Genomic DNA, 22,825 nt, shown 5'->3' with positions numbered 1-22,825 from the left:
TTGGATGACCCTCCCCTAGCTCTGTAACAACTTCCCCTGCTTAGCCCTGTCTGTGTCCTCTTCCGTGTCACATGCGTCCTACTATCACTCCCCATAGCTTTTTTCCTGTGTCATGGGCCCGTTTCTAGTTTCCTGGGCTCTAGAAACACTCTCATGTATGTAGTATGTTATATTTATGGATTTGCATATGCTTAACTATACCTGCATCTCCCCAATTCAAAGGTTTTCATGCAGAAGTCACTTTTTTCTGAGTCTAGAAGACCTCATTTAATATATTTTCAAGTTCCTTTCATTTTCCTACAAATTTCAGTTTCTTTTTGCATCTGAATAAAACTCTGTATGTGTATGTACCCCATTTTCATTATTCATTCTGACTCTAGGTCCTGATGTTATGAATAGAGCAGCAATAAACACGGATAAGCAAGTACCTCTGTGGTCTTTTGGGCAGATGTCTAGGAGCGAGAGTAGCTGACATGCATGAGAAACTCCACACTGATCTCCATCATGACCGCAATGCTCACACTCATGCCAGCAGTGGATGAGGCTCCCTTCCCTCACATCCTCAACACTTACCATTTGTTTTCTTGACAATAGCCAAGAGGTTTTAATTTGCATTTCCTTGATACTGAACATTTAAAAGAATACCTATTGGCCATTTATGCCCTTTTGAGAACTCTGTCCAAGCTAATTTTTTTTTCTGTTTTTCATTTCCCAGGGGAAAGCATGAACACAGTCCCTCAGGGTTTAGCATATCTGGAGTACAATAAATTATCCTCACCTGGGAAAACCACCTTCGTGATCATGGTATCTCCCCTGGCAGGTAAGTATTCAAGATATTTTTATTGGATATTGTTCAGAATATTTTTATTTGATATTTTTATATTAGGCTTCTCTAGTGAAACAGAACTGACAGAAATATACATATGGGCCAGGCAGTGGTGGCTATGCCTTTAATCCCAGCACTTGGGAGGCAGAGGCAGGCGGAAAGAAGTCAAGGATGTGACTCAGAGTTTAACTCAAGAGGAATGTGATGGCTAACATAATATGAATGAATGGCTAACCTTATATTTAAAAGCCTAAAATCTCTGTGCTTAAGAGAACTAGAGTCAGGGCTGGAGAGATGGCTCAGGCCCTTCCAGAGGTCCTGAGTTCACTTCCTAGCAACTACATGGTGGTTCACAACTATCCACAATGAGATCTGGTGTCATGCAGGCACACATGCAGACATAACATTGTATACATAATAAATAAATAAATAAAAAGACACAGAGAGAACTAGAGGCGGCATTGGTGGCACATGCCTTTAATCCCAGCACTTGGGAGGCAGAGGCAGACAGATCTCTGTGAGTTCCAAGACAGCCTGGTCTACAGAGCGAGTTCCAGGACAGCCAGGGATACACACAGAGAAACCATCTCAAAAAACAAAACATACATACATGTGACTGATTAGCGTGGTTTACAGATTGTGGACATTTATCATTCAGATCACTATACATGGTGAGGTGTGTTTCTTGGAGGAAGCAAAGATCTGGCTCTTGTGTTTTATTCTAGTCTGATAATATGACTTAATGGGGAAACTGAGATCATTAATATTCAGAACTATTATGAAAATTTTGTATTAAATCCTGTCATGTTGCAGTGCTTAGTGTTTTCTAATCCACTTTAACTTAACTAGTGTTCTAGCATCATTTCTCCCTGTAGCCTCTTGGGTATGTGTATCATTCTCTTCAGTCCTAATTTAGTCTCGTCTCATCCACAGACCTTCATGTCACAAGGTCATAACTTCCTTTAACCTGCTTTTTTCCTTTTTAATCTTGGAGTGTTTTTCTTTCTCATTCAACTCTGGTAGATAGTTTTGCTGGGTACAATAATGTTAGGTGGCAGATGTGGTCTTTCAAAACTTGAAATGGATCACCAAGGCCTTTCTGGGATTTTGGTATCTACTGAGAAATCTGCTGTAATTCTAATGGGCTGGCTGCCTTAGTGTTTTCAATACATTTTCTTTGTGGTATATATTTAGTGTCTTAACAATAGAGGGAATTTCCTGCCTGTCTATTTGGTGATTCATACATTTTTTTAAACAGGGATAAGCCTCTTTTACATTTGGGAAACTGACTCCTTCATTATATTGAAAATGTTTTCTATGCCTTTGGCATGGAATTCATCTCCACATAATTTGTAGATTAGGACTTTTCATGGTGTCCCAAAGATCTCAAATATTCTATTTGTACGCTTTTGTTATTTTATCTGTTTTTTGCTGACTGTTCCAATTCCTCTACCTTATCCCCAAGATCTACCATTCTGTCCTCCCTGTAAGCCACTCTACAAGTGAGACTTTCCACTGAGGCTTTTATTTGATTTACCAAATTTTTCAATTCAACCATCTCAGTTTGATTTTCCTTTAGTATTTCTATCTCTTGATTGAATTCCATTATTTCAGTCAACTGTCTGTGTTCTCTTGGAATTCACTGGGGTTTATTTGTGTCCACTTTTCATTTCTTTAAACATATTTTATTGGTTAGTTTTGAGACAGAGTCTCACTATATAACCCTGGCTGTCGTGGAACTCACTCTGCAGACCAGGCTGGCCTCGAACTCACAGAGGTTCACCTGCCTCTGTCTTCTGAGTGCTGGGATTAAAGGTGAGCGCCACCAAGCTCAGCTTTATGAACATAGTTATAAACATTCTTTGTCTGGACTGTAGAATATGGGATTAATAATTTCTGAGGAGACATTCTATCTTGGCTTTTCATGTTATTTGTGCTATGTGTTGGAACTTGCACATTAGGAGACAGAATTTTGTTATTATTCAGATCACCTTTAATCTTTCAGTGTTTGCAATGTTTCAGATAGATAAGATTGAAGGGTAATTTCTCTTTTGGGCTGGAGCTCAGGGCCAGGGTCTGTGTCCTATCTTTTCTTAAAAGTAACCTATTATCTGAAATAACAGATCCTATTCAGGGGTAGACAATCTATCAGAAAACAGAATGGTCAACTACAAAACAGTCATAACAATCACCGTGTGGATTAAGGGTCACTGATAATTCAGCATTTGTCAATACGGTCATTATTGCGTATATGAGTGCAGAGAAAAGGAAGACAAATGCAGACAAGTGAATGGTGTTGGAGTGACAGAAAGTAAATGAGGGGAGTGTAAAAGAATGGGGCTAACAATTGGGGGATGAGGACTTTTGGCTAAGGGCAGACTGAAAAAGACAGAAAGGAAGACAAGCTACCGGGTCTGAAGAGATGGCTCAGCAGCTCAGGGCACTTGCTGCGCCTGCAGATCCAGGGGCTCACAACTGCCCATGATCCCAGCATAAGAGGCTCTTATGCCCTTTCCTACCTTATGTAAACACACACATATAAATAAAAATCAACCTTAGAAAGGTATTTTAAGATTTACTATCAGATAAAGCAGAGCAATCTCAGCTCAGGAAGTGAGTCACGGAGACTGCAAAGACCAGACAGTGCTTTGGGGAGAAGGAAAGGGAAACTGATAAAACAACACAGTACAAGAACAGAGTGACTCTGAGCTGGCCTGGTGTCCTAGCTAGGGTTTCTATTACTGTGAAGAGACACCATGAATACAACTCTGTTTTTCAAGACAGGGTTTCTCTGTGTAGCTGTCCTAGAACTTCTTTGTAGAACAGACTGACCTTGAACTCACAGAGATCACTCTACCCCTGCCTCCCGAGTGCTGGGGTTAAAGGTGTGAGCCACCAACCACTACCTAATTATGGCATTTCTTATAAAGGAAAACATTTAATTGGGTTGGCTTATAGTTCAGAGGTTTAGTCCATTACTGCCATGGCAGTGAGCAGGCAGACATGGTGCTGGAGAAGGAGCTGAGAGTTCTGGATCTTGATCTGTAGACAACAGGAAGTGAACTGTTATATCACACTGGGCATAGCTTGAGCATATAAGACCCCAAAGCTCACCTCCACAATGACACACTTTCTCCAACAAGGCCACACCTCCTAATAGTGCTACTCCCTATATAGGCCAAGTATTCAAACACATGAGTCTATGGGGGCCATACCTATTCACACCACCACACCTGGCAAACAGACACAGGTATAGATACAGAAGGAATATATGTAGAGGGAGAGAACAGGAGGCATAGGCCATGAAAACTGACTTGTCTGACTTCTGGATTCAACGTGACATCTCTCATTTCACTTCTTCAGCTCCTGGAAGCCAATTCACCATTGGGAGTTCCTCTATGATGGGGATCCATTCCTGCTCCCTTTTGGTATGGGCTTTTCTTTTCTTTTTAGCACTTCATTATATGTAGATGGGGACAGAGTGTGCTATGGCGCATTTGTGGGTCAGAGACAGCTTGTAGGAGTCAGTTCTCTCCTTCCACCAGGCTCCAAAGGACCCCAAGGATCCAACTCATGTCATGAAGCTTGGTGTCAAGTACCTTTACCCACTGAGCCATTCTACCTGCCCTCTCTGAGGACTTTTGGAGTGAGTTTCTGGCTGACTTGCACTAAGTGAACAGTTAAACGGGTCCCTGGTATTCTCTTTCCTTAGCTGGTTTTTGCATGTGCAGAGTGATGGGTGAAAGAAAGTCATGTGTGAGCCCTTTGCTCCAACTGCTGTTTCAGTTTCCTGTGTCAGAATGTGGGGAAGGGAAGGTGGGGAGACACTGCCTGACGGTTCCACTGGACCTGAGCTGGTCCTTTTACTGTTCCCGTTTTTTTCTGGGCCTGCTGATTTCACTGCACTACCCAATGGAGCTGTTCAGTCAGGCACTCCATCAGAGTCTCCTAACTGCTTCTATACGAGTATCTTACTCCCTCTCAAGATGCTCAAAGCTAGTTCTGAAATTCCTTCAGGAAGCAGCAAGATGTACACTATGCTTTTCCTATACGTGCTTGCCTATCATAAAATACACTTATAAAGCATGTGCAACGAGAGATGACAATCAGTGATAAAACACATCACCCAGACTACATGACAAAAACTCTGTGGCTATGGTGCATCTATCACTTGGTATCTTATACCCATCTGTATTCACCTTGTGATTACATAAGTCACACAATAGCTATGACATGAAATGAATTCTTTCTAGAATTTTCCATTTAACATTCAGAACCAGAGTCAAACTCAGGTTAAACTGGGGACAAGAGGGAAATATTGTAGGCTGGCAATCAAAAAGGAGCCAACCAATGATCAAAAGCTTAATGAGAGGAAGTCCAGAGGCTGCACTGGCTAATTCTACCTAACATTTCAATACTCAGAAACACTAATCTCCCTCCAACTAGTCCCAAAAAATGAAAAGCAGAGCATACTGCCAAACACACTATCCTGATAGTAAATTCAGACAAAGATACTGAAAGAGAAGAAATTTACAGAGCAAAACACTCTCCATCAGCAACACCTAAGAAGGATTTTAATCTCTGACCATGTGTCATTTGCCTGCAACTCAAGGATGGTTTCACATACAAGAGTTGAGTATATCCAACCCTTCATACCAGTATAACAAGAGTCAATATACCACATTAATACATTAACCAAGGGAAATAAATTAAGGGGACAAAACAATGTAATTTAATACAGAAAATCTAACAAAACTTAGTATCCTTTTGTGATGAAACAATCCCAGTTCCCTCTCCCTCCCCTCCTCCCATACCCACCCACCATACCCCCCAGTCTCCCACCCTATCCCTACTTCTTTCCACATAGGGGATATCCAGAGTCTGTCATTTTGTTCAGGGCAGGGTCCAGGCACTCCCCTAAGAGTCCAGGCTGAGAGAGCATCCCTCTTTGTGTTATGGACACACGAGGTTCATTTGTATGTCAGGGATAAACACTGATCTACAGCCCAGGGCCCCACAGGTTGCCCAGGTCTCCTCATTGACTCTCACACTCAGGGGGTCTGGATCAGTCCCCTGCTGGCAGTAAGCTTTTAATACAACACAAGCTACATATGAAAGGCACATAGTAAACACACTCAAGGAAAAAAAGAGGAAAGGAAAGCTTTTCCCCTAAGACCAATGGAACATGCCCGCAATGCCAGGAGAAGCTGAGATAGGGAGAGTGCTCTAAGTTTGAGACTAGCCTGGGATACTCAGAGAGAGGTCAGTCAGTGCTGCTTAGCAAAACAAAACACAAATGATACCCATTTTCATCATTCCATCAACACAGTAGTACAGTGTGGTGACTTGAAAGAAAATGGCTCCATGGGTAGTGGCACTATTAGGAAGTGTGGCTTTGTTGAAGGAAGTGTGTCACTATGCGGGTGGGCTTTGAGGTCTCCTATGCTAAAGCTACACTTAGTGACACAGATCACTTCCTGTTGACTACAGATCAAGATGTGGAACTCTCAGTTCCTTCTCTAGCACAATGTCTGCCTACACATTGCCATGTCCTACCATGATAATGATGAGCTAAACCCCTTAACTCTAAGCCACCCCAATTAAATGTTTTCCTATATAATATTGCTGTGGTCTTGGTCTCTTCATAGCAATAGAAACCCTAAAACACAGAGGTCCTAGTCAAAGCAATTAGACAAGAAATGGGCACACACCTTTAATCCCAGCACTTGAGAGGCAGAAGAAGATGGATCTATGTGAGTTTGAGGCCAACCTGGTCTACACAGCGAGTTCCAGGACAGCCAGCACAATATAGTGGGAATAAAAAGCATCCCTAAAGACTTTATATACATGGAAACACACTAGCACTAAAAACAAAATCAACAAAGTTGTAAGATACAAATTAACACAGAGAAATTAGCTGCATTTCTGCATACCAATAGCAAAGAATCCAAAAAGGAAAGATAAAAATCATTCCATTTACAACCAGCTGGTACCATCCTATAATCCCAAGGGAGACTGTGACAAGCTTAAGTTTGAAAGCATCTTGGGCTACATGGTGAGTTTAAAGCTAGCCTGAATACAAAGTGGAAGCCCTCAAAAACGCTGGGGCTGGGAATGGTGTTTAGCAGTAGAGTGCTTGTCTAGCATGTATAAAACCCTGGATTTGATTCCCAGTGCAATGCATGGAAAATTTGCATTCACAATAGCACTAAAGATAATAATTAAAAAAACCCACCACAACAGAAAATATAGTGATACCAGGGATGTAGTTCAACAGAATTGCTTGCCCAGCATGCAGACAGTCCTGGGTTCAATATGCTTGTAATCCAACCTTCCAAGAGGAGGCAGGGAGATCAGGAGTTCAGGGTCATCCTTAGCTACATATCAAGTTCCAGAGCATTTTGGGGAAGAAAACCCTGTCTCTAAACCATCATCATTGTCAATACCAGCAGCAGTGACAGCAATAAATGTAATATTTGTACACTAAAACTATAAAACATATTATACAAATGTTTATGTCAGAGGACAACTGGGGGAGTTGATTCTTCCTTTTCACCATGTGGGTCTACGGGGCTGATCTTAGGTCATCAGGCTTGATGGCGAGTTTTACCCTATGATGACAAAATTAAAATGACATGTATCAGAAGATTCACTAGGACCTTAGAGGAGCCCAAAGATCCAAAACGGTCTTCAAAAAGAACAAAGCTGGGAGGCTCATACTTAATGACTTGAAAACACTTTTACAAATTTGGTATGGTAGTGCACGCGTTTAACCCCCACACCCAGGAGGCAGAGGCAGGTGGATCTCTGTGAGTTCAAGTCCAGCCTGGTCTACAGAGTTCCAGGACAACCAGGGCTACACAGTGAAACACTGTCTCAAAAAACAAACAAAAGCCGGGCGGTGGTGGCGCACGCCTTTGATCACAGCACTCGGGAGGCAGAGGCAGGCGGATCTCTGTGAGTTCGAGGCCAGGCTGGACCGATAACCTCCAAAACAATACAGAGAAACCCTGTCTCATAAAAACCAACCAAACAAACAAACAAACAAACAAGAATCAAAACAGTGAGATCACATTATAAAAACAGACACATGCACTGCTCAAAGGCACAAAACACCAAGCCTAAGAAGCAGATCTCATGTACACAGTCAAATGACTTTAACAAGAGTAATAAGACCACTCAATGATGAGACAGTCTTCTCAGCAAGCGGGGGGGCCGACCACGTGGGACAGGGACGGGCCATCATGTGGAAATAAAGTTGGATCCTTATCTTTAACTGTGTATGTCCAGTACCTCCAAATAAACCTAACTGACACTGTAAACCTACAGGAAAATGTTTATAACACTGGATTTGGCATTTCTAAAAAAGGTGCCAAAGTAACTGACAACAAAATAATAAAATGATGAGTTCTGAATTAAAAACATTGGACTGCAGGTAAAAACAAGGGTGGAACATTTGTTTTGCATAAGGAAGGCCCTGGCCTCAATCCCTAGCAACAAATCAATCAGCCAAATAAACAAACAATTAGAAACATCTGTCTGAGCCAGGCGTGATGGCACATGCCTGTAACTGCCTGTAACTGCAACATTAATCAGAAGTTCAAGGCCAGCCTTGGTCACACTCCAAATGCAAGGCCAATCTGGGTTACATGAACCCTATCTCAAAAATCATCAACAACAAAGCCAACCAAGAAACTGTGGATGGAAAGATGGTTGGGTAGTTAAGAAATAAGTCTTAACTTGACATGGTGACACACTTTTAATCCTAGCACACAGGAGACTGAGGAAGTTGGATCTCTGGGAGTTCAAGGCCAGACTAGTTTACATAGTGAGTTCCAGGCCAGCTAGGGCTACAAGCAGAGACCCAATCTCAGAAAAAAAATAAAATAAAATTTGGAGCCTGAGAGATGGCTCAATGGTTAAGAGCACTAGCTGCTCTTCGAGAAGACTGGAATTCAGTTCCCAGCACCCACATGGCAGCTCACATCCTTCTATAACTCTAGTCTCAGGGGATCTAACACACACACGGTACACAGACCCACATGCAGGCAAAACATTCATACACATAAAATAAAGTGAATCTTAAAAAAATTTAAAGTAAAAAAATTTTAAAACCGAGCTGGGCATTGGTGGCACTCGCCTTTAATCCCAGCACTCAGGAGGCAGAGGCAGGCGGATCTCTGTGGGTGAAGCCAGCCTGGTCTACAGAGTGAGTTCCAGGACAGCCTCCAAAACAATACAGAGAAACCCTGTCTCTAAAAAAAAAACAAAAACAAAAACAAAATTTAAAACAAAACAAAAAGCCCAAGAAACAAGAATAAAATCTATTTGTCAAAAGACAGGCCAAATCATATATGTGATATTTGGATAATACATGGAATATAACAATAACTAAAATTCATAAGCAGAAACTTCAAAACAAATAATCCAATTTTTAAAAACTATCAAAAGAATTGGATATGTAAATGTGGAAATACATCTTCAAAAAAGATAATCAACAAACACATGAAAAATACAGAGAGACAAATTAAAAAAAAACATAATGCGCTATCATTTTACACCCCTAAGGACAGCTACTTCGAAAGGGCACAGAACAATAAAAAATATTTTAATAAAAAAAGTATTGTGGAGATATGGACAAATGAGAACCCAGTGCACTGTTAGTGCTGCAGTCTCTGTGGGTATAAAGTTTCTAATAAAAAAGGCTTAAAAATAATCATAGTCTCTAGCAATTCTAAAACTTGTATGTGCGTGTGGTAGTTTGAATGGCCCCATAGGCTCACATATGCAAGTGCTTGTCCGAAGCTGGTGGTATAGCTCCATGAGTAGTGTGACCGTGTCGGGGGAAGCACATCACTGGGAGTGGGCTTTGAGACTTCACAGCCTCACACCACTTCCAGTTCACTCTCTGCTTCCTGTGTGTGAATGGAGATGTGATTCTCAGCACCCCGCTCCTGCTGTCATGCCTCCTGGCCATCACAGACACTCCCTCGAGAAGCTCAAGCCCAAATAAACTCTTTCTCCTCTAAGTTACCATCATGGTGTCTCATCACAGCGACAGGAGAGTAACCAACTTACACGGAATTAAAATCAGCTTTTAATCTGGACACTCACTCAATTTATATAAGTATTATTTGTAATCCAAATACACACTGGTGGAGGAATAAATGCTATGTACCACGTGATATCATTTGGTCTTATAAAGGCAGGCAGGCAGGCTCAAGCTTGCAGTCTCAGCTTTCAGGAGGGTTAGGCATATGTGCCATGCATCTAGAACCTGTCTGCAGGCATATGTGCCATGGATCCAGAAGCTGTCTACAGGCATATGTGCTACAGATCTAGAACCTGTCTATAGCCATATGTGCCATGTATCTAGAACCTGTCTATAAAATAAAACAAGACACTGAAACTCTCATACATACGAATTGCATTCCTTTTTCTGAGAAGGTCCTTACTCTGTAGCCCAGGCTGGCCTGGAACGTGGAGCAACCTCTTGACTCAGTCTCCTGAATGCTGGGATTGCAAGTAGGAACCACGACGCCGGCCTACACATGGATTTTTATTTTATTTTGAACATGTGTGTTGTTTGTGGATATGTGCACATTTGAGCGCTGGTATTTACAAAATCCAGGAAAGGAGTTAAATGTAGTTGTGAGCCACCAAACATGGGTGTTGGGAACTGCACTAGGGTCCTCTGCAAGAACAGCACATACCCTCAATCTCTGAGCTGTCTTTCCAGCCCTACCGATGAATCCTGAAGACAGAGTGATAACAGAACTACCAGGTACAAAAGACAAATCCTAAACAAGTCCACGTCTATGAGCAACTAGAGTAGGGAAGAGAGCAGAGATAAAAGGGCTTGGGGCTACGAGGGAGAAGTAGGACATCATTGCTCAGAGCTCCAGTTTTGCAAAAAGAAGTTTGGAGATGACCGCAGAACAATGTAAATATATTTAATACTGTTGAAATATATACTTGAAGGTTAAGTGTATTTTACCATAATTTAATGTTAGAAATCACCAAATTGGGCTTGGGAGATGACTCAGGGAATAAAGTGCTTGCTATGCACACACGAGGACCTCAACTCAAATCCTCAGAACTGAGGTGAAGCCAGGCAGAATCATGTGGGTTTGTAATCTCAGTGCTCCTAAGGGCAGATAGGAGACAGAAATGGGCAAATCCTCAGACACTCACAGTTCAGCAGGCCTGGAGAACACAGCCGACTCCCTGCTCAAGGAATGACAAAGACTGGCACCCGAGGCTGTTCTCTTTGTACTGTGGAAACTGAGTGCCTGTATTCTCACATCCAAATATGTAGACACACACAGACACAGACACACACACACACACATACACCAATATTCTCTTAAATAAGCATAACAAAAATAAAAATTTGTAAGTATCTTGTTAGCTATTTCAAAACAGTGGGGTGGGTTGGAGAGATGGCTCAGAGGTTAAGAGTACTGCTGTTCTTCCAGAGGACCTGAGTTCAATTACAAGCACCATAAGGTGATTCAAAACCATCTGTAACTCCAGTCCTATGGGATCCAACACCCTTTCCTGGGTCCTTGGGCACTGAATGCACATGGCACACAGACATATGCAGGCAAACTACTCATACATATAAACTAATAAATAAATCTGCCATGCAGTGCACACCTTTAATCCCAGCACTCGGGAAGCAGAGGACTGAACTCTCTGAGACTTTGGGGTCAGCCTGGTCTATAAAATGAGTTTCAGGACAGTCGGGGCTACATAGAAAGATTCTGTCCAAAACACCATCAACAAAAAAGGAAATGCCTATAGATGACTATCTTTCACATTGCAGAACTAAGACATCTCTAATGGGTGTGGTTCAGAGAGGATGGAACTGAAGAAAGACATAGAAATTCCACCTGTGAGGCTATGTGAAGCTCCCTATGTGCCTCTACCACCTCTGCTTGGGTCAGCAAGATTTTACAAACCCTAAAAATTCCCTTCCCTTGCCACCTCATCTACAAAGGAGGGTCAAACTGGGGGAGACCACACTGGCCTTTGCTGGATTATAAAGCAGAGATGAGCTACAGTTCACAGCAAGAGCTCAGCTGTGTCTTGCACATGAGGAAGTGAGGTCACACAGCTGGAGAAGAGTGCCCAGGCAGCACAGGAGCACAGCTGTGTGTGCCCCGGAGTGATGACGAGGCAGAAGCCTATGCCTTGGGACTGCAGTGGGATCAGAGACCTGCACATGTAGGCTACCTCGGAGGAGCAGGGCTGCCTCACAGGCTACAGAGCAGAGAAGGGTGCAGATGAGAGGAGCTGATGCCGTGGACTGGTGGTGGGGGGGAGCTTTTATTATGAAGATAATGGGACTCTTGTGGTGGGGTAATGGATGAGAGGCAAATATTTGTTAAAGCAGTGGTGAGCCAGGCTCAGGGCAGGGGCTTCCCAGGCCTGATCAAACCCATAGCAGCTGCAGATAACAAAGGAGACACTTTCCAAGAGCGTGGATGGTTCTGGGGATAACATCATGGAGGTGGGAGGACTCTGAGAGAACAGAACTGGACTTGTGAAGTCAAAGGTCATGGGCCCTCCAACAGGCTGGCCTTCCAGGCCTCAAGGGTGTGTTACCTTTCTCACTATTAAGTCTGTACCAAGCACACATATACATACTGTTCTTCTAGGAGTGCAAGGTTAAGTCCAAGTTGTTCTAATCCAGAAAAGTGGCTCTGGGTGCACAAGGCATTTTCTGTAGAAGCCCTGGCTTGACAGAGATGTGCAAACCATTTGTATCACAGGAAAAAGGGAACGTTTCCAAGTATCCAGAGAAAGTGTAAGGCTGCAGGCAGAGGAGCCAAACCCTCTGGAGGTGGGTGGTGGCAGAGGCCAATGAAAAGGATGTGAAAGAGTAGACCAGAATCCACAGCAATTGTAGGATAAATGAAGAGCAGGGTTCTGGGTCCCACCCTCAGCACAGCAACAAAATATGTCAAAACTCACAAGGTGGAGGACAGCGGGGCTAGCTGTGGAAGGAGAAGCATGTTTTCTTTCTGACATTTTGTATAAACAAGCAGATTCTTCCTATTTTTAAAATTAAGGGCACGGAGGGAGATGCTGGCATCTCATTGGCCTTTGCTGTCTCATGGCCACTCAGGTACACCCAATGGAGACTGGCTCTGCCAGGTTTGGAAAGCATGTCCCATCTATGTCATCATGAGGTTGGAGTCTTGACTCCAGGCCTGGTGTAGGTGGTGATTCTCCAAATGGCAGGCCTTGCTAGGCTCTACCTGTACTATCGCAGACAACTCATGGTCTAAGTCTCAGTTTCCTCATCTGTATATTTGGACCCTCTCCACATGGCAGCCTACAACCTGGCCATTTAGATGGGCCCTGGAGGTGCCCAGCATCTCCCTCTGGGGCACAAAAGCAAAGGCCTCAGGGAAAACTTGGCTGAAGTCACCCTGCAGCCTCATTATGTCACCCTGCAGCCTCATTATCTGGCAAAGCTTAGCAAGGGAGGTTGGGAGCATGTGCCACCTAAGAACTTCAGTGAAGGGAGCATTGTAAAAACTTGGCACACCAGCAAAGAAACTCAGCAGGTCACTCGCAGACATGCAGAGGTACCACAGAACACTCAACTCTGCGCACATCTCTCATCCTCTGTGCCCAACACAGACAGCCTCCTCCAGAGCAGTGCTGGCTACAAAAACCCAGGCCTGGGACTCCTGGGACATCCTACTAGGGCAGAGATGCTGAGATGGTAACTCCAAGATTCCCCAGCGAAGGGTAAAGCTGGACCAGGGACACACAGGCCTGGGAACACCGCAGGCCCTCTAACCCAGATGTGAGGCTTCATGGGCAGATATCCAAAGACAGTGTCAGTAGGCAGGGCTGCAGCTGGAGTGAACACACCACTGAGGCAGAAAACACTGAGGTCGAGCCTAATAAACACAGATTAGGGAGAGGTAACCCAACAGCTATCCCAAGGCAACTGGTGAGGCTACTCAGCAGAGATACCTGCTCAAGCACAATCAGAATCTTAGTCTGTAGCCTAGGCACTGCCAGCCTGTGGATGGCAGCACATGCCATGCCACTGTAGATCACTCTGAGCAGGGGACAGGACGGTCCCTAGTTTCATGTCTGCTGCTGTGAAAAAATACCCTGAGCAAAAGCAATGTAGGTCTGGCTTGGTGTGGCAACCTTTAATCCCAGTATTGGGGAGGCAGAGGCAGGCAGATTTGCAAGTTTGAGGCCAACCTGTCCGGTCTACAGACAGGCCAACCTAAAACAGTGAGACTCTATCTTATGAACACACAAAATGAGCAATGTGGGGAAGAAAGGGTTACTTTTAGCTCCCAATTCCAGATGACACTCCATTAGTGCAGGGAGGTCAAAGCAGCAGGACTTGACGAGCTAGTCAGAGCACATCCACAGCTGAGAGCAGAGAGAAATGAATGTGTGACCTCTTGCTGGCTTCATTAGCTTGACCTCTCTACTCAGACAGTTCAGCACACCCTGCCACCAGAAGGGTGCCACCCCCCAGTGAACTGGGTCTTCCCACATCAATTAAGACAACCATCCACACACAACCCACAGGCCACCTAATGATGTAGACAATGCCTCACTGACAATATCTTCCCAGGTGATCCTAGGTTGTGTTAAGTCAACAATTAGAGCAGAGGTTCTCAACCTTCCTATTGCTGTAGTCCTTTAGTACAATTCCTCATTTTGTGGTGATCCCAATCATAAAATTATTTTGTTGCTTCTTCATAACTGTAATTTTGCTACTGTTATGAATCATAATGTAAGTATCTGATATGCATGATATGTGACCCCCAAAGGTGCTAAGACCCACAGGTTAAGAACTGCTGAAAGCTGTCATTATTTATGTATTAGAGTTTTCTAGAGTAACAGAACTTACAGAATGAATCAATTTCCTATCTTTCTGTATAAGTATATAGATTTGTTGATTTATTATATATGGGACACACACACATCAAATACACATATGTGATTTATTGGAATGGCTTATAGAATGCCGGGTGTTGGTGGTGCACGCCTTTAATCCCAGCACTGGGGAGGCAGAGACAGGCGGATCTCTGTGAGTTTGAGACCAGCCTGGTCTACAAAGCGAGTTCCAGGACAGTCTCCAAAACAATACAGAGAAACCCTGTCTCAAAAAACCAAAAAAAAAAAAAAAATGTCTTCCCACCTCAAAGATCCAGATTAGAAGTAGATCTTCTCAGATTTCACAAGTGAACTGAGGGCAGGTGGGAATGGGAACCTGAGTGATCAGGTTAGGGGGCATGGAGGGAGAGAATGCTGGGGGGACTGCTGGGGAGCCATTTTGGGGGTTGGACAGAAGCATGGCACAGGGGTATCTCCCAGGAGTCTACGGGGAGGACCCCAGGTTAGACTCATAGAAATAGTGGATAAGTAGCCTATACTGGCTATCTCCTGTGACCAGATTGGTGCCTGGCCCAATCGTCATCAGAGAGATGCCATCCAGCAATTGATGGAGGCAGATGCAGAGACCCACAGCCAAACATTAGGCAAAGTTTGGGAACCCTTCAGAGGAGGAGAAAGGAGTGTAGGAGTCAAAGGGGTCAAGGACACTATGGAAGGCTCACACAATCAACTAACCTGGGCTCATAGGGCCTCACAGAGACTGCATGGGACTGACCTAGGCCCTCTGCATATATGTGACAGTTGTGTGGCTTGGTCTTCTTGTGGGACTCCTAACAGGGGAACAGGGGTGTATCAGACTCTTTTACAGGCCTTTGGGACCCTACTCCTCATATTGGGTCACCTTGTCCAGTCTAATACATGGGGAGGTGCTTAATCTTACTTTTGATGTGCCAGGTTTTACTGATAGTGACCCTTCCTGAATGGAGACAGAAGAGGGGATGGGGGAGAATGGGGGGGGGGGGAGTTGGTGGGGAGGCAGACAGGGGACTATGGCTAGGATGTAAAATAAATAGATGAATTAAAAAAAAATCCACTGACACCAACTTAAAAAACAAGTGGATCTTCCCGCTTCAAATGATTAAATTAAGCAAAATATCCCTCACAGGGCGGGGTGGTGGTGGCTCATGCCTTTAATCCCAGCACTCAGGAGGCAGAGGCAGATGGATCTCTGTGAGTTCAAGGCCAGCCCGGTCTACAGAGTTAGTTCCAGGACAGCCAGGACTGTTATACAGAGACACCCTGTCTCAAAAAAGTAACAACAACAAAACCCTCACAGGTGTGCCCAGCCATTTTGGGGTTTTACTTAAGTCTGATGTAGCCAATCTGACAACCAAGAACAGCCATTATACCTGGCAAAGGCAGACGGCCAGCTTGTGCTGGGTTCTCCAGTCATGAAGGCAAGGTTCTGGTGAGGCAGCCAGGCCAACTGAGCACACTCACCCCTAGGGCTGGGATTCAAACTGGAACTATTTGAGCGCCCAGCCAAGAAGTGCCTCTAACCTGGGATTACCAAGATTCCAGAGCTCATCCTGAGGATGAGGAGGACAGTGATCACCCACAGCAGAACAAAGCTGTTTGGGCAAGGAACCTCCACCTGAAGGTCCACACAAGCTAACACCAGGACAACTCGCACCTCACTACAGGGTTGTTCAGACCCCAAAGCTCTAGCAGTGTCACCCACCAGTCAACACCAGCACATGTCACTTTAGGGCCAGACACCTATAAGGAAAACCAGAGTACTTTAGAAGCTTCTGGAATAGGTCCCACCACAACAGTCTCCAAGTACACCACAAGTCTCACAGCTTGCTCAAGCAGCACCAGCTCCAGGATTCCCACAGAGATACCAGGGAAGGGAGCATACAGTGGGTATCTATAAAAATATACATGTAAACCAGTGCATACCTTTAATCCTAGCACTCAGGAGGCAGAGACAGGTGGGTCTCTATGAATTTGAGACTAGTCTGTATACAGCTAAGGCTACATAATGAGACCCTGTCTCAAAAAACAAAAATAATGTGTGTGTGTGTGCACACTCAGGCACACCTATGTGCATCCATATGTGAACAGAGGCTAGAGCATATCAAGTGCCTGCTCTATGGCTCTCCCCCTTATCTCTTGGGATAGGTCGCTCTCTATGGAGCTAGGCTGGAGACACAGTGATGCTCGTCTCTGTCCTCCACAGCACTGGGATAGCAGAGTCAAGCATGTGAATGTGCCCAGCTTTTTATAACCATACTGAGGATTTGAACTCAGGTCCTCACACTTGAGCAGCAAGCTCCTACATGTTGAGCCATCTTCCCACCCCCAATTCTTGGTCTTTCAGTAAGAGCAATGAGCACTGGCTAGGGACTGAATGCATCACCAGTGACAGCAAATCTGAGAACTTCACGACACAGCAACATTCCTCCACACACAACACACCTTTTTAGGGTGAACACAGCCTCCCACTACTCCAAATTAGGCAACTGAGTTTCGTGAACTGGGGAAAGTAGCAGGGGTCAGCACCTCCTGAGTATAGGGAGGAACCTCACCCTGAGACAGGACCTTTCTGATCAAGTCTCTGCCAGAGCAGCACATTTCCCTGTTACTGACAGAAGACACCCGGAAAGAAACGGTTCAGATGCAGCGGGAAAAACAAAGTGAAAGCTTCACTTTGCATTTATGTCAAAATAAATTTGAGATGGATTAGATCTTGAGTGTAAAAGCCTAACACAGCAGCATCTAGTAGAAGAAAGAGACACTATCTAGCTACCTGCTGGAGAAGGCAACAGAAAACATTCAATGTTTTTGCTGTAAGTATGAAAAATTTTGAACATCAAAAACTGCCACAAACAAAAACCTAAAAGCTGAAAACAATGTGCAGGAGGCAGAGAGGAGAGCAGAGAATGGGTATCATTAATAGTAAAGACAGAACTCAGGGCTGGAAAAGCCATCAGCCCCTCAGGAGAGCCCTGGCATGGGACTGATCAGGCTGGTACAGACTCCTGAGAAAGGACAGAAGCTGGTTTAGTTGTGCGAAGGGTACATTATTACCCAGGCCTTGCATCCAGGTGTGTCACTGCCTCACAGAGCCTCCAGGCTCTCCCTCCTGGGGGAGCCCCACATCTGCCGTCTTACAACCCCACATTTGTAATTGCCTTGTTCATCTCCTCAGGGGGCTGGGAGCTCCTCGAATGCAATGCCCATGCCTGGCACGATGCTCAGTGAGTGGGCGCTAAGTACCTGAAGGGAGCATGAGGGACACACAGCCCATTTTACCTTAGCTCCAAGGGTCCCTCCCCATGTCCCTCCTGGCTATATGCAGAGACACACCTAAGGCAGAACAGAACAGGGAGTTATAAGCTGGGGCCAGGGTGCTGCTTACCAGTCTATGAAATGGGCCCAGACCAAAGCAGAGATGGCACAAATGATGCCAACCACCCTGCCAAACCCCAGAGCAGGCACAAGCAACCAATCAGAGCAGAGAACACAGGCAGAGAAAGGAGAGAGTGAGCAGAGAGAGGGGCAAAGGAAGACGGGAGGAGCTGGAAGCAGAGAAGGAAGGCGTGGTGAGTGGTGCACAGCAGCCCCAGATGTGCCTTTGCTGCTTCTGAGCTGTCATCCGAGCCCAGCTACCTGGCCTCCCTAATGCGTGGCGGCCCATGACAAGAGGGTCTGGGTTTGCCTAGCCCATACAGGGTCCTGGATTTGATCCCCAGCATCGAGGGGACAAATAGTAAGAGGGATACAGTGCAGCCCTTCTTTCCAGTGTTGTCCCCAGATATTGTCACCTGTTCTACAAGCAGTGCCATGGTCCAAGGCCTGGACACTCTGGCCCAGTGAGGCCTGAAGTAGCCCAAGCCTCTTTATCTCAAAAGTCACTAAGTAGTTCAGTGGACTGTACACTGACATGTGCGGCCAGACAGTGGCCCTCCCACACACCAACGGACTTGACCAGTCTAGCCAACAGCCCCCCACCCCCGAGGTCCACAGGTGAGGAGAAGTCAGATGAACCCATCCACTCCTTGTGCCTGATATCCCTTCCTAGAGGACCCTCAGACATCCAAAGGCCTGGTGCTCCTGGATCTGTGGCTATCACGTTCTCCTCAGCACAGCATCGCAGGGCCAGGTGTCCACTTTGGGCACTGGCGTTGGCTGAGCAGAACTCTGTGAAGGAAAAGACAGCTAGCTCAGAACTGGACAGCTGTACTGGCTGAACAAGAGTGGCCGGGGCACTCCTTTAACTATCACCTACTCTGCCCAAAAGCAACCACTGTCGGGTGTCAAATGCCATCAAAGTGTCTCTTCTATTCATAGAGTACCAATACAGGACCATGCCACGCTTCCTGGGCATCACACGTCTGTGCCACTGAAGCTGGCAGCTATAATTCACAGACGAATCCACAACAGACAAGCATCCCAGCTAAGTCAGTCTACAGAGCAAGGTTATGATCAGAGCAGTATTCTTTTTTTTTTTTTTTTTTTTTTTTTTTGGTTTTTCGAGACAGGGTTTCTCTGTGGCTTTGGAGGCTGTCCTGGAACTCCCTCTTGTAGACCAGGCTGGTCTGGAACTCACAGAGATCCACCTGCCTCTGCCTCCCGAGCGCTGGGATTAAAGGAGTGCGCCACCACCACCCGGCCAGAGCAGTGCTCTTATACCTGCCTTGTTACCCTGTAGGGCGGAGTGGTGGGGCTGTGAGAGAACAACGGGTACACAAAACCGCACGACTCATTCGCCTTGCAGATGAAGTTAACAGCGCCAGGTCTTGGGGCTTATCAGCAGTGGCTGACTGGAGGCTCCGTTCTCCCCTTCTGAGCTGAGCTCTAGGCCAGCCAGGCTGTGTGACACCAGATACCACCATGACTAGTATCCAAGCCCAGATGGACCCAGATCAGACCTAGCTAATGTCCTCATTGACAATACTCAGCATCCTGGTAGGTCAGTCCCACTGTGGGCTCATCCTCAAGACAGACATCAATCTGGTGGCTGCTATGTGCACTTGAGCCACTGGGAAATCCAAGCTGGCATGGCAGGCCCCAATAGCTAAGCAAACAAGGATACACACTGTCTGGGCCCACATCATTTCCCAACTGACCACACCCACCAACCCTACAAAGGCACTGCTATCCCTAGCAACATAGGCCACTTACCTATTTCAGGGGATCTCAGCATGTCCTAACACCCATCCTGTGGACTCTGTTCCTGTAGAGAAACCAGAAGACACTATGTGAAGTCACCCTGGAGTCAGTCCCTTCTGGATGTAGGCATACTGGCCTAGACTCTCCCCCAAACAAGACACTGGCATCCCTGACTCTAAGGTTGCCCTGTGGTGCTCCTGACTCAACCACACACATTATGCACTTTCCTGTCTCCACATGCACCTGGGACTGCAGTTTGCTTCAGGTCAACTTCCCTTCTAATGAGGCTGAGGCCACACAAGTGGACAGACAGCACACTCTTTCTCCTCCAAGAAGGCTGCATCTGTATATTCTCATAAGCAGCTCAAAGAGAACTCTCTTTGGGCCTTGTTGTTCCATGTAGGGTCATGTCCAATCCCCTTCATCCCATACCTACCCTGTGGAATGACAGAAGCCTCTCCCAAGGCTCCTCAAAGCCAGTTCCAACCATGCTCCCTTAGGCGGCTTACCAATTCCTAAGACACTGGTGACGGGCAAGCTGTAGCACCTGGCTCTGGAGCGCGGAGCACTCACAGGGTAAGGCTGGAGTGTGGCATGAGGTGGCACTGGTGCTTTCTCAGCACACAACTACACCGTGGGCCAAAGGAACCACCACTTCCTGTCAGCAGACAGCCTAGGGACACATTCCCTCCTGGTACGTCTGAGCTCAGGGACGCTGCCAGAGTGTTTATGTCACAAAAAAGAAAACCTATATGACATAGACAGTCAGGAGGGTAAGCAAAGGAGGAGGCATCGCTGGGTATTACAGTATAAATAACGGGAGTTCTTCCCTCTCTGGTCTGCTTCCAGATTGTTCTGTGCCTCTGCCCAATCTTCCTCCATGGACTCCATCTACTTGGTTCCAGAGGTCTCTCTGTTTCACAGCAGCCTACCAAACCTCTGGGGAAGAATTCCATCCAACCTAGTGTGGGGTGGGTGGCAGGGAGGACCAGAAGCCTGGCTTGCTGCACTAGCAGTCCCTGAGGCCCTCTGGCGGCCATATTCAGGCCAGGCTGTGTTGTTTGAGGCTGCCAGGTTGTTCAGTAAGAGAGGCTTCAAGTAGGAAGTGGAGAGCTAGTTAAAGGCTAGAGTGGGATCATGGAATGTGTGGGCGAGGGTCAACACCCAACAGCAGAGGCAAAGGGGAGCCCGGCACGTGCTGAGGCAGGAGGTCCTGCTGACACTGGAGGAGCTGTGGACAGAGTTCTCCACTAACCCTTCCCCCAAGCAGAGGTGAAGCCTCTGGCTGGGTGACGAGCCCCTGCTCCAAGTATGACATTTCTGGGACAACTTTGCTTTTAACTTAAATGTTAACCTAGATTTTGTTTCAGAGACCCATGTGACTTTGTTATCAGCCTGATCCTTGAAAGTCTCTCCCTAGGACCTGCCACACCACCACAGCCTTGGCCACACGAATGGCCAGCCAACATCTGATTCCCACTGACTGTCTCTGGAAGGTATAATCCCCTATTTTACAAATGTGAAAACCAGGTCCAGGCCAGGTAGGACCCGAACTCACATTTTCCCAGTCTCAGGGTTTCTCATACCCTTCACCCAGCAGGGGATGGCATGGCTACAAGACAGTGACTGCTGCCATATGGAAGTCCAGGAGAGATGGTGGAGGAAGGGTGGAGAGGCAGAGCAGCTACAGGAGGCAGGCTGGTAGGTCTCTTTCTAGGGAACTCTCATCACAGGGCCATGGTACAGGAGGTTAACTCAGGATGGAGTGACTACGGCCAGCCAGCCTGCTGGAAGTCCTCAATCAGGAGGCACACAGGAAGTGACAGAGACGGGCAGGGCAGTGAAACAAAAGCAAGCCTGGTGAAGGGACTCACAGCAGGGGATCCCCATCTTGAAAGCCTTTAGACATCCTGCTGAACTGATCTACAGGTCTGAGGTAACCCATTTGGCCAAGGACCACTGGGCCAAATGTTCCATTTCTCCAATGAGAATGGGCTGAGCCTCCCCCTGTCACAACCTGCTCCCAAGCACACACATTGGGCTTCTTCACCAAAACATCTAAATCTCTTGAGCCGCTGCCGACACCTGCCTATACCCTACAGACCTACTCAGACTCTGGGGAAGGTCTGCAGCAGTGTTATAGTGCCACTGACCCAAACACAGGGCTTTAGACTGGGGTACCAGCCTGGCTCAAGCTTAAAAGCCAGACTGGCAAGCTGCAGACCAGCAGAAGTGACGATGTGGAGAGTCCCCACAGGTACAAGCTGAGTCCACCAAAGGGACAGGCCAGATTGAGCATGATGAGCAGGCAACTTAGGGTCACCTACACCCAGTGTGGATCAGGATGGCCTGCCTAAGAGCTTGATTGTGATATAGCTTCAGCAGGATGCAGCCTTGCATGGGTCTCTTGGGGCTCTGTGAGCAAAGGTAAGATTGAAAATGCAAGAGAAAGTCTGGTAGTGGCAGCACACACCTTTAATCCTAGCACTTGGGAGGCAGAGACAGGTGGATCTCTGTGAGTTCATGGCCAGCCTAGTCTACAGAGCGAGTTCCAGGACAGGCTACAAAGCTTCAGAGAAACCATCTGGAAAAACAAAACAAAAATGCAAGAGAATATGCCCTTCCAGCAGTCAGTGTGGGCACAGAGAAGCCTTCAGGCACCAGGCAGGGACAGTTCATGCTGCTCAAAACCACTCCTCCACACCCATCACAAGAACACACCAACTGCTGCCATGGACAATGACACACAGCCCGTGTCTGGACTCTCCTGCAAAACCATTTCCATCTCCCAGTGTCCTTCTAGGCCTAGGTTTCACCATTCCATCACCACACAGCCCTTAAGTGTCCCTTAGAGGGCAAGAAGCATTCCAGAATGCCAAGGAGCCTTGTTTCAGGATCTCTGACTCCTCCCCAGCACAAGGAAGAAACAGGGTT

At 46.2% G+C, this 22,825-nt stretch overlaps 1 protein-coding gene and 1 pseudogene across 3 annotated transcripts in view; both read right to left on the bottom strand.

Moving 5' to 3' along the window:
* Positions 1–22,825, bottom strand: part of Arvcf (ARVCF delta catenin family member) — a 61,233-nt gene that overhangs the window by 36,389 nt on the left and 2,019 nt on the right. For all 3 annotated transcript variants that reach the window (XM_040751180.1, XM_005077514.4, XM_005077515.4), the window contains exon 2: positions 19,904–19,955. The gene's annotated coding sequence lies outside the window, so the exon portion shown is untranslated. The remainder of the gene's footprint in view (positions 1–19,903; positions 19,956–22,825) is intronic.
* LOC121142091 lies at positions 705–828 on the bottom strand (annotated as a pseudogene).

This window comes from Mesocricetus auratus, unplaced genomic scaffold (genome assembly GCF_017639785.1).
Source record: "Mesocricetus auratus isolate SY011 unplaced genomic scaffold, BCM_Maur_2.0 Super-Scaffold_100008, whole genome shotgun sequence".
NCBI lineage: Eukaryota > Metazoa > Chordata > Mammalia > Rodentia > Cricetidae > Mesocricetus > Mesocricetus auratus.
Note: the sequence above shows the minus strand (reverse complement) of the source record. Positions and strands in the feature narration are given on the sequence as shown.